The sequence below is a fragment of the Puma concolor genome, chromosome E2 (genome assembly GCF_028749965.1).
Source record: "Puma concolor isolate L17-30 chromosome E2, mPumCon1.1.hap2, whole genome shotgun sequence".
Taxonomy (NCBI): Eukaryota; Metazoa; Chordata; class Mammalia; order Carnivora; family Felidae; genus Puma; species Puma concolor.
Window position 1 is genome coordinate 24,184,875 of NC_141681.1, and position 13,010 is coordinate 24,197,884.

Sequence of the window (13,010 nt, forward strand, 5' to 3'; positions counted from 1 at the left end):
TCAAAGTGGAGCATATTACCATCATTCAGTGTGTTCATCTCCTAAATATAATACTGACTGTAAGCATGGCATTAAGTATACCTGTTGCTATTAAATCAATGTTTTTGAAGCATATTCCATGAAATACTTGTCTATAACTATGTATACATATAACTATATATTAAATTATATAGAGTCACATATATAACTATATATAACTATGTATGTATATAACTATATTTATATATAAAGCTATATATATAATCATATATAACACTATATATATGGGGGAAGCAACAAAAACTGAAAGCACATAACAACTTATTGAGCTCCTACTGTACAACAGGCACTGGACGTAATTACTTCATCTTGTGCCACCATCTCTGGAGTCAGAATTATCTTCACTGGCAAATATATTAACTGAATCTCAGGCAGGTTAAACACCTTGACCAAAATGCATCAGATAACTGTGGTGCCATCAAGATTTGGACCTGTTGTTTCAAAATACCCGTAGCTTTTCCATTACACCGATAAATGTGAGATTTATACGTAATGGCAACCTGAGAGGCATGTGTTTGCAGATCATCAGATCTGGTACATTTAGTGTAGAATCACTTCCTAATAGGAAAGAGTGTGAGATGCTGTGATCAGAAAGTGTACACATCCATTACCATCTGACTGTCACCTGCTTCTCCTGGTAAAACCATTTTATTAAAGTGAGTCACAATTCTAAGCATATGTATCCCCATCATTGAAGGTAGGCAAGGAAATACTGAGCTGATGACCAGGAAAACATTAGACAAAAAGACAAAAAGAAGCCGATACCAAGATGGGGGACATGTGTCCATTCTTCTATTTTTAATAGATCTAGCTTAAAAAAAATGTTCCAAGAAATAATTGTCATGAAAAGACATGCTGAAAATGTGTTGGTGTAAATGTGTTTCATGCACAATACATTGTTATTCAGAGGAAGAATATTCCTAGCTTCTCTTCTGAGGTATAACATAAGTACCATGAAATTCATTTGTTAGGGGCGCCTGGCTGGCTCAGTCAATTGAGTGTCCGACTTCAGCTCAGGCCATGATCTCGCGGTCTGTGAGTTCGAGCCCCACATCAGGCTCTGTGCTGACGGCTCAGAGCCTCGAGCCTGCTTAGGATTCTGTGTTTCTCTCTCTCTCTGCCCCTCCCCGCTCATGCTCTGTCTGTCTGTCTGTCTGTCTCTCTCTCTCTCTGTCAAAAATAAATAAACATTAAAAAAATTAAAAAAAAAAGAAATTCATTTGTTGGAAGTGTATTATTCATTGAAGTTTAAATATTTATATTATCCCACAAGTTTTCCATGCCTCTTTACAGTCTATATCCATTCATTTCTCCAAACTCAGCTGACCCCTGATGTGCTCTCTGTATATTTATTTATAAACTAAATCATACAGTATATGTTCTTTTACTGTCTGGCTTTTTCACTTATCGTGTTCTTGAAGTTAATTCATTTGTAGAATGTATCAGCCATTTATTCATTTGTGCTGGCAAATAATATTCTGTTGTATGAATATACCACATTTTGTCTATCTAGTCTCTAGTTCGTGGACATGTTTTGACTCTTACGAATGATGCTGCTATGAATACTTGCATACAAGTCTTTGTGTGGACTTGTGTTTTTATTTCTTTTGGTTACTTATTTGGTTATTTATTTCTTCATTTTGAAGAAAATGCCAAACTCTTCTTCCAAGGGTCTAAACCATTTTCCATTCTCAATAACAATGTGTGAAGTTTCCCCTCTCTATGTCCTTACCAACATTTGTTATTATTTGTACGTATGTATTAAAGATTTTTGCATCTGTGTCATTAGAAATATCAGTTTGCAGTTTAGTTGTGATGGCTTTGTCTGAATTTGCTATCAGGGTAATACTAGCCTCAATGAGTGAGTAGAGAAATGTTATTAGCTAAAAGATTAAGTGAAAGGCTCTTATTGTTTATTTTTTAGATGTTTTTGGAAGACCCCACCGGTGAAGCCATCTGGCCTGCACTTTTCTCTGTAAGTAGATACTGAATTCCTAATTCAGTTTCTTTACTTGATGTAGGTCTATTCTGAAGTTGAAGTAGATGGAGGCATGAGAAGTTCAAGAAGGGCTTTCAAAATAGGAAGAAAAACATGTGCACATGTATACAGGAAAGCAAGCACTTGACCTGAATTTATTACTCCAAGTGGTTGGGTAGCCCATAAATGGTTTGCCACAGTCAGAATAAAGTAAACTTGTCTTATCCATCACCTAAATTAAAGGCATTAACAAGATGTATTTAAGTATCTCCAGTCAGTCAAATATGTCACTCAGTGATAAGAAATTTATAAGCAGACCGTGATATCTGAAAAATCCAAACAAGGAGTAAGATTATAAATTAATGAGTAACCATGTTATTGATTAATTTTTGTGTAATCAGAATATTGAATGGTGAAAATATGAATGGTATCCCAAACATTGAGTCATATTTTATCAACTGTGGTAGGCAGAATAATGGCCTATAAAAGACACTTCTGACCTAATCTCTACAACCTCTGACTACGCCATTTTATGTGGCATTAGGAATTTACAGATGTCACTAAAGTTAGAGAACATGAATTAGGAAGATAGCTATGGATTATCATAATAGATACGGTGTACTCACATGAATCCTTAAACCAGAAACTTGTCCCAGCTTTGGTCACAGAGTGATGTGACCACAGAAGAATAAGAAAGATGCAATTTTTCTGGCTTTCAACATGGAAGACAAGGGCAGTGGGCCAAGGAAGGTAGGAAGCCTCTAGAAGGTAATAAGCAGAGAAGCAGAGACTCTTCTAGAACCTCCAGAAAGGAATACAGCCCTGCAGACATCTTGAGTTTAGCCCACTGAGTCCCGTGTCACATTTCTGACCTTCCCAACTGTAAGATCATAAATTTGTGCTGTTTTAAGCCTCTGAGTTTCTAACAATTTGTTACATTGGCAATAGAAAATTAATGCAGTAGCTATTCTAAAGATTATAAAAATCCATCAAGATGCTTCCAGATTATTGCTGAGAGTGATATAAAATACATAGAAGAGTGCCTGGGTGGTTCAGCCACTTGAGCGTCCAACTCTTGTTTTCAGCTCAGGTCATGTTCCTGGGATTGAGTTCTCCTTTGGGCTCATGCTGAGTTTGGAGCATGCTTGAGATTCATTCATTCTGTCTGTCTGTCTGTCTGTCTCTCTCTCCCTCTCTCTCTCTCTCTCTCTCTCTCTCCCCCTCCCTCCCTTTCTCTCTCTCTTTCCCTCCCCCTCTCTCTCTGTTCCTCCCTCCCCTCCCTCCCTCCCTCTACCCCTCTCCCACTCACATGCTCTCTCTAAAATAAAATAATATGTATATATTTAAATGAATATATATATACATGAATATATATTTAAATGAATATATATATACATGAATATATATATTCATGTATTCATATATATAAATGACTATATATATATATATATATATATATATATATATATATATATTTATTTATTTATAACCTGTGGTTTTAGGCCACTCAAAATATCAGACACCATCAGTAGAATTTATATGATGCAGTTACAGACAGTGAAGTCTCTGCCAACCACTGCCAGGAGCATCCAGCAACAAAACTATCAGTACACACATGTCTATGTTGGTCTTTTCTGCTTTCAGCAATATTTTTTTAAGTTTATTTATTTTGAGAGAGAGAGCAAGCACATGAGCAGAAGAGGGGCAAAGAGAGAGAGGAAGAAAGATTATCCCAAGCAGGCTCCTCAGTGTCAGCCCACAGCCCTCCTTGGGGCTCATGACCTGAGCTGAGATCAAGAGTTGGACGTTTAACCGACTGAGCCAGCCAGGCGCCCCATGCTTCAAGCAACATTTTAGGTCACTCGTTGCACAGACACTCCATGCCTTGTTTTTGAAAAAAAAAAAAAAAAAAAAAAAAGACCCATTTTTTTTTTCTCTCTCTCTGTAGCTTGGACCCCAGAGTGGATTGTGTATTTGTAACCTGACTCTAGAAATATATGTTAAGGTCAGTTATCAGGTGTACATCTCATTTCAGTGTTTCTTAGTGTCCATCCTAAGATAAAGCTTCTTTTGCCAAATCTGAGATACTGCCAAAACTTTCAATGATTCTCCTAACTCTCAATCCCTCTACTGTTTTCTCAGACCTCCCTCTAGTCTTCTTCTTTTTTTTTAATGCAAAAATCTTCCTTGGGTATCTCTTTCTTATTTTTCTCTTGCTTCATCTTGACCCTACTATAGTCAACTTAACCTTTAGTCATTTACCTCTGCATCGTGTCTAATGATATCACCCAAGACAACTTGTTTTAATTTTACAAAATACTTACATTTTTGGATGAGAGATGGGACCTTCCATTCAAGCAGCACAACCAATTTGTTGCCTATAACTCGCATGTCAAATGAATTTCTCAAAACTGCCAAATCCTTTCTGAACTCCTGTCAAAAAATCCTTGGCATAGTTTTTGCCACCACTTTGCTACCTAGTATGCACATGTCTGATACTGTTATCAGATCAGTAATCTCTTGTGTTAGTTTCTTCAGGCTGTCCTACCAAATTGCCACAGATTTGGGCAGCTGAAAACAACAGAAATTCTGGAGGCTGGCAGTCTGAAATCAAGGTGTCACCAGGGCATACTTCCTCTGAAGGCTTTGGGCTTTAGCTTCTGCTTTTTGCCAACATTTCTTGGTATGCTGTGTTATGTAGTTGCAATGCTCCAGTCTCTGTGTCTGTCATCATATGACCTTCTTCCCGCTGTCTTTCCTGTGTCTGTAAGTCTCTTTTCTTACACGAAGACCAGTCATTGGATTTAGGGCCCACACTTGTCCAGTATGCCCTCATCTTGACACTGCAAAAACTCTATTTCCAAATAAAATCACATACATAAATACCAGGGATTAGGGTTTTAATGTATCTTTTGGGGAGAAACAATTCAACCCAAAACATCCCTATGCGAGGGCTTTAGAATATTTAATAAACTATCCCAAACAACCACTTGCAACCAGTAAGCGATAGGATGTAGAATCAAGTGTGTTTGGGGAGGCAATCTTGAGGAGGGTTTAAAGCATGGATTCTGGAATGAGACTGCCTTGTTTGGAAGGCGGGTGGGACATAACAGTTGTCTGACTTTGTGAAAGTTGCTTAGCCTTTCAGCTTTTAGATGTTGAATGTGTGAAATGAGAATCGTTGTAGGACCTATCCCGTTATAACACCTATCGTTAATTTATAAAAAATTAAAATTATTAATTTTACTGAAAATATTTTAATTTATTATTAGAAACACTATTTAAGCTGTTATATGTAATTAGCATTGTGAAAAATATCAGAGTAACAAAAACAGCTATGCCTTTATCTCCTAAAAATATATCTAGTCCATATTACATACAAATTTAAAATTTACAAAATTTGAATTGTGGTGGCTTTTATTATTAGAGTAATAATCACTCCTTGGGGCGCCTGGGTGGCTCAGTTGGTTAAGCATCCGACTTCAGCTCAGATCATGATCTCAGTGTTCATGGGTTCATGGCCCACATTGGGCTCTGTGCTGACAGCTCAGAGCCCAGAGCCTGCTTCAGATTCTGTGTCTCTCTTTCCCTCTGCCCTTCCCGTGCTCATGCTCTGTCTCTTTCTGTTTCTCAATAATAAAAAAAAAAAATGTTAATTTTTTTAAAACTAATAATTGCTCCAAAATGTCAAGCACAAAAATTTTTGGTGATTTCTTTTTATTTTATCTACAGTATTTTCTGTCTTTCTGTCACTGTCTCTCTCTCTGTTGGTCTCTCTTTCTTTCTCTCCCTCTCTTTGTCTCTTAATATAGAATTGTGTGTGTGTGTGTGTGTGTGTATAATATATTTATATAATCATTATTTTATTATATTGAGATCTATAATATGCAGAGTATAATATATAAGCATTTTTTCAAGTTGTTACAAACTTGTGGAAACATAATTGTTAGAATTGTGTAGTATTCTACTAAGGGCACTTATTAAAATTCATTTAATTTTATAAGATATTTAGCATTGTGTTTGCTCCCATTTGAACACAGTTTTAACATTAAAATATCTAACACCTTAAGAGAAAGAAAACTGGTATGTTTTTAAGATTAAGTAAAAAATAGGGCATAAAACTGAGTGAATAGTTAAGGGGAAAAGTACTACTTAAGTACAATCGAAGGAACAGAAGTAATGACCGCTAATGCTAGGGGCTTTGCACAGCAGATAAAGATCACATTTCACATGTAATAAGCAGTTAGGCTAAAGTTAAGCTCGTATAAGAATTTCTTTATATAGGTTTTTAAATTTGTGAATCCATATTTTTTCTATTGGTGTTGGCTATGATATATTAAGTAAAAGAATAATGTTAATTTTATTTTTGCTGTTACATTAAATCAACTTGCATTTGTGCTTCCAGATTATTTTACTAAGTTGTGGTTTATGGAAGCATACTATTCCTTTGGGTAACAGTAGAATAGACAAAAGATAAATCTGCAAATTATTAGGGTTTTTTTTTTCCAATTTTTAAGTTACTTAAGCACTTTTATTCTTAAATGAGGGGAAATGGCACTGGTATTTACTTATTACCAAATTAAATGTGAGGGTGCACAAAAAGAACTTGAAACAGAGAAGGATCCTTCGTCTTTTTTTTTTACTTTCTTGCTTTGGTTTGCATTTTCCCCCTATAACATGGAACCAGCTTTGGATATCAACATAAGGAAGGACTTGGACATAACGAGAGACGTATTACATTTAGATGCAAATTATTAATCATGCAAGGGGAAAAAAAAACCCTATTGTACTATGACAGACAGAATGAGTTTTACGACTAACTTGATAGTTTGCTCAGCTGTCAGTGCCATCGGGCATTAAAACTTTACACTGATATTAAAATTTTACATGAATTATTACTCAAGATTATTTTCCCAAGAAGAATGTTTTGTGAAGTCTTGTATGTGTTGTAAAATACCTCACATGTAATTTTTCGAAGCATCACGAGAATGAGTAAGGAGGAAATGCACCCATTTATTGACTTAAACTTTTCAGAGGAACCTGTGTTTTAAAGAGTCAAAGACACTTTTGTCCCTGGGTTGGGATTGGGGAGTTATTTTTATTTCTCCTTAACAGAAGCGTAGTGTCTGAAAGCAGCTGAGTATTTCTTCTCACCTGTTCCAGGTATTTAAATTTATGTTGCTCTTTTTTCCACATGCATAATATATATTTATCCACCCAAGGTGAAAACAACATCAGAAGAAGGGGGGGGAACCACCAAACCAAATTAAACCAGCAGGATTAAGCCAAAATGTAGTTGCAGCCAGCTTGATCAGTGATGTTTTATTCATCAATCACCTGCACTCACCTCGAATTGTTTACGCACAGATTTCAAGCATAAATAGCAAATGCACCACTTCCTTTTACTTGTGTAATATCATGGATTAATGTGGTGCCCATTAGTCTGTTAGATCCCCCTTCAGTGTTCAGGTGCTGCATAAAATGACTTCCTATTAGTTGTATTAAACTTCCTTTTTTTTCACATGAAATGAAAAGAACTTTCAGGTGTTTCACATAATGAGGCAGATTATTTAAGCACTTAGGCTACTTTAGAAAAGCAAGTAGGCATGACTAGAAGCGGCATTAATGCCTTTATGTCACAGAAAAATTACTGATGCAGTTTATGCGTTTTTCCAAAGCTTACGCGTCTTGTAACCTAATATTTTCCAGTATGTGTCCAATTTTGTTATGGAGGGTGTCAGAATTTACAGGATAGACTGAAAGTATGTGAGCAGCCTCCTTTAAAGAGGCTGAACTGATAAGACCTCCATGGAGAAGGAATATTTAAGCAGAACATCTGCAAAAGAGTCAAGACTGCAAAAGTTGTAGGGGAGAACGTACCAAATATCAATTGAGCCATTGTCACCATTATCAAATGCAAAGACTGTGAGTAGGGGACAAGTGTGGCGTGTTCGTGGAACAGAAAGAATACTGGAGTGTCATTTAACATACTCAGTCCTGCCACATTCCAAAACCGTGTTCTTTACACCAAGCTGCCTTGGGGGGGAAACAAAAATATGGAGAAAGTGAGTGTGCTTCCTTTTCCTCAGCAATGGCTATATACGGTATATAAATGTCTCTTTATATGCTGTCAAACTGTTTGATTGTTTATTTAAACAGAATTAAATAAAATCTCTTACATTGACATTAGAGTAGTTTCGCACTTTGAAATGATAATAATAAGACTGTAGGTAAATTCTAGCCCAGAAATAAACCACAAATGGGACAAACACTTTTATATTGAAAGTACTGAGAGGAAATGAACCTTGGATTAGAAGATCCATACATTATTCATGAATAAGTAGGATCCATTGTTGAAATCATGTAGATTTCATTTTTGCTCACTGTATATAATAATTTGATCCCCCATAATTTAAAAGGCACGATACCATTCCAGTAATTTGAGATGGAAAAAGAACATCTTTGTGTTCTCTATACCAGACATAATCTTCTAATTAAGGAAATGAGTGTTGTAAATAGGAGATCTCTGAGAGCCTTCCAATTCTGACATCCTCAGATTCTGTACCAAGCTAGCCTCTCCAAGAAACTGTCCTAAAGAATGATATCCTGGTTTTGCTTTGAGCTACTAATTGTTAATTATCCCTACCATATGATGTTTAAAATTGGGTTAGAGCAGGGGCTCCTGGGTGGCTCGGTAAGTTAAGCATCAGACCTCAGGTCAAGTCATGATCTCTCGGTTTGTGGGTTCAAGCCCTGCCTGGGGCTCTGTGCTGACAGGTCGGATCCTGGAGCCTGCTTCGAATTCTTTGTCTCCTCCTTTCTCTGTCCCTCCCCTATTCGTGTTCTCTCTCTTAAAAATAAATAAACATTTTAAAACATTAATAAAAAAAGGGGGATAGAGTAAAATGGCTTGCAAAGGTGTTTACACTCTAGGGTCCTTCGCTCTGCCACCAACAAGCCTCCTTATGTTGAATATCTCGTGTAATTCCGCCAGTCATCATTGAAAAACTGAGATGACATCATACTGTCTTTCTCATAATAAATGATAAATTACAACAAGAGATAAGTTGCTCTTAAAATGAATCTTTAACAATAATTATAGCCAACACAAAATGAAAACATTCTCAGCAAACAAAAGACTCTATAAAGTCTTCAAATCTTGATTTGTTTTTTTTCTTTTTGAAATGTGGAGTGAGTTATGATGGCCATTTGGCATACTTCAAGTCCTTCAAATTGTCAATTCTTTGCTCTTTCTAAAGCTCTGGAGGTCTGTTTTCTCTGACATGTTTGTTTCTCTCAATTTGTAGCTCTCTGTAGGGTCCCACACTCAGAGCATAAACTAAAAAAATACAAAGAAAAGTGAATAATTTTACCCTAAATTTATTACAAATAGCAATTTAGAAGACTCATTATCACAGTATGAAACATTAAAAAAAAGAAGAATCATAATCAAAGAATGTGAAAAAATGTAGAAAATGTGTGGGTACGTATCTATCTAGCTATCTCAACAACATCTGAATGCATGATGTTGTGCTGTTATGCGTGAATCAATAAATACATTTCTGTACTCATTTAACAGTGTGTTATTGAAATTAGACTATAGTTATAAATACTAATTAGAATTAAATCATTAGAAATGAAATGTGCCCAGCATCTCCTGACGGGCTGCTGTAAATGAAAACACTTAAACTTGTTGAAATTCATCAATTTTTGTTTCATACTTTTATCAGGGTTTTATAAGACAAAAGTTTGGGGCGGGAGAAGTCCCCAGGCTTCAAGAGACTATAAAATCTCATTGAAGTCAGTTTCCTGCAAGTCAAATAAAAAGGGAAAAAAGCCCCTTGGTACTCATCCACTGCTGAGTTGGTCGAATCGAGCCAATTCTAATTTTTCAGGGTTGTTGAACTCACCAGGGAGGACATGAGCAGACAGAAGAAGTAGACTATGCTCTATGCCCCAGCTTCAGCAAAATCCAAGTGATTTCTCAGCCTATACTTTTGAACCCTCACATCATGGGTCTCAGTGTTCTCTAATGCTCTTCAGTGAGTACCTGGGGTGCCTCAATCAAGTAGCCCTGTTTCCTTGATAATGTAAGAGAGACATCAGCTCTCTCCAGGTCTGAGCTGTAAAATCTCAGGCCAGAGCAAGACTGACCTTGGCAGCTTCTTCAAGGAAGATAGGAAGCTTTGGAGTTCAGAAACTCCATGGAAGACTTCATTGTGTTCCAGGATGGATGTAGCCACACAGGGAAACCAAAGAAGCAGGGAGTGCAGACCAAGAAGAGGTATCCATTGGAGACTGGGGAGGTGGTAGAATGTTGCTGAGAAACGTTCACCAGGCTATGCCAGGGTTCCTTAGCCTCAGCACTATGGAAATTTGGGGGCAAGTAATTCTTTTCTGTCAGTATGTAGTGTTGTTGCGGGTGTGTGTTTATTATAGGATATTTAGGAGCATCCCTGGCCTCTACCCACTAGATGCCAGTAGCACTCCTCCTGAGTAGAACGCATCAAAAAATGTATCCAGACACAGCCAAACATTCCATGCTGGTGGGGTGGGGGGTGGTAGGGGGGTGGAGGGAGAGGTGGCAAACTCTCCCATGGTTTAGAAATCTCCTGTGGTACATTATCCACTCCTGTGGTTTGGATTAATGACTTTCCACTTTAACTTTTAATAATCATGCTTCTTCCCCCAGAAAGCTTTCCCTTCCTCTCTGTGAAATTTCAATGCTCACCCACATGCACTTTTAATACCCTATTCTTGGATCATTCAACAAAAATGCATTAGACACCTACTATGTACTGTGTATGTCCCAGAGATATGGTAGTCAATAAAATTGACACAGCTCCTATCTTTATAAACCTTGCATGTTTGAAGAGGAAGTAGGTCTTAAAATGCTTACCTACAAATGAGTGAGATATTTGTGGTTGCTAGGAAGGATATTAAACAGTGTTGTGATGAGATTGCTACTTAGGAATTAAGGAAATAGTTTAACTTGAGTGGTCATGAAAGCTGATAATTGAACAGACACATGTGTAAGTAAAGAAGGCATCCTAACAACCAGGCTGAGGAAGTACCAAGAGCAAGAGCCCTGACATGGGAGCAAGATGGATTTATTTGAGGAACTGTAAGAAGCCAATGGCTATAGTGTTGAGAGCAAGGGGAAAGGCAGACCTGAGGTGAGTGAAAAAAGGAAGGTCATGGCCAGGTGATACAGAGCCTAGTAAACTGTGGTGGAGTGTTAGGTTGTATATCAGTGGTCTATCATAGCTCTTAATACACTATCCCTACTTGTCGAGAGAGATTGGTCTCTCTCTCTTATTGTTCATGTGGCCTTAAACCATGCATTTTTTTAAAGCTATAAAATGGATAACACTATATGCCTCAAGTAATGTTGTGGGATTAAATAAAATATTGTGAAACTAATGAGTGTTAGTGAAATTTTAGTCACAGCATTTACCTGCATTGCATCTCTTAACCCTCACAACAATATGCTTTATTCCTATCGTAAGCAGGGAACAAAAACACTAGAATTCGACGTTGAAGGCAGGAAAGGAATTTGGCAGGCAAAAAAAAACATGATGGAGAAAAGGCATTTCAGGGAAAATGGGAGCAACATATGTGCCAGGCACAGTTATTGAAACTCCTGAAGTAGAGAGTGACTGTGAGCAGTTAGATGTGGCTGGAGGGTCAGGAGCAAGGAACAGGAGGAGAAAAGCCTAAAGAAATACATTCTTAATATATTTAGGTTATGTGATCTTGCTGAAAGTAACTTTCTTCTTTAGTCCTCACTTTCCTTGCGCACAGAAAGGGGCAACGGTGTTTCTTTCACAGCACTGCTGTGAGGAAGTATAATCTTTTATCAGAGACCAACATAAAGTTTTAAAAATGTTAGGTGTGTATCCAAACATCGAAGGGATGCTTATTAGTCCGCCAGTGCCTTTATTAGCTCATTTCCAGTGATAGACTAGGACTCTGTTCTCAGATCTTTCTCATTCTACATTTTGATGAAAGATTTGATTGCTAACACAGATCAGATTTTTTACATTATCAAAGTTGGAATGGATAGTTAATATACCAAGTGACAAAAATCATATCTTGACAGGCTGGAGTGATTAAATTTAACACAGATAAATGTATAGTCCTAAACTCACATTCAGGAAAAAAAAAATGTATCTATTGAGATGAGACAGATGTGGGTGTACAGCCATTCATTTAAAATATCAAAGGGCATTTTTGGGTGAATGCACACTTATATGAGGTAAGAATGCGATATATTTGCCCAAAAAGGCAGATGCAATGGCATTTTAGTAGCATTCATAGAGGTAGGTGTCCATTATAAGGAAGTAATTATCTCACTTCACTAAAGCCAAAGAAACTTATGGTAATGACAGAACGTGGCTGGCACGTATTGATTGTTTGAATGATTGCGTCTTTGAAACTAATGAATGAAGTGGTTAGTATATTAATGCTATAAATCTATCTCTAGTTAGTGTCCATTTAGAATGGAAAGTATGAAAGATTCTCTGAAAGATGTGAAAAGCAGTGTCCTGAAAGGAAATGGAGCCCATGATATTGACCTTCATCCTCTCTTTTGATTCCTGTAATTCCACTGCTGTTAAGGAGGCCAGTAGACCAGTTGGCAGATCTTTTCAAGGAAACTGACCCTGAATAGCTCGCTTTTGACATATGGCCAATGGAAAGTCAGGCTGTAATTCATCTGGGGAGTTTGGTTGAAATGTGTAATGATGGGCATGACATGTACTCAGCAAGAGTGGCATGAACCATACAAGGGCACTGGAATGCTTGCAAAGAGGATGCTCCAAAAAGAGGGTGCAGAGAAAAGCACAGCCCTCATTTGAAATATACTCTTAGTGAATTTCAAGAGACTGGAACATGTTTTAAGGAAATCTGGGCTTGCTTTCAAAAACAGGATCCATTTATAGTCTGAGGGGAAAGCCACAGGAGGCTAAGGGATGCTGGCTGAGATTTACTT

The 13,010-nt window shown here is 37.2% G+C and overlaps 1 long non-coding RNA gene across 1 annotated transcript in view; it reads left to right on the forward strand.

Moving 5' to 3' along the window:
* LOC147573430 (uncharacterized) overlaps window positions 1–9,998 on the forward strand; it is a 198,082-nt gene extending 188,084 nt beyond the window's left edge. The window contains exons 2-3 of the long non-coding RNA XR_015244696.1: window positions 1,964–2,014; window positions 9,913–9,998. This is a non-coding gene — a long non-coding RNA (uncharacterized LOC147573430). The remainder of the gene's footprint in view (window positions 1–1,963; window positions 2,015–9,912) is intronic.
* Window positions 9,999–13,010: the final 3,012 nt, after the last annotated feature.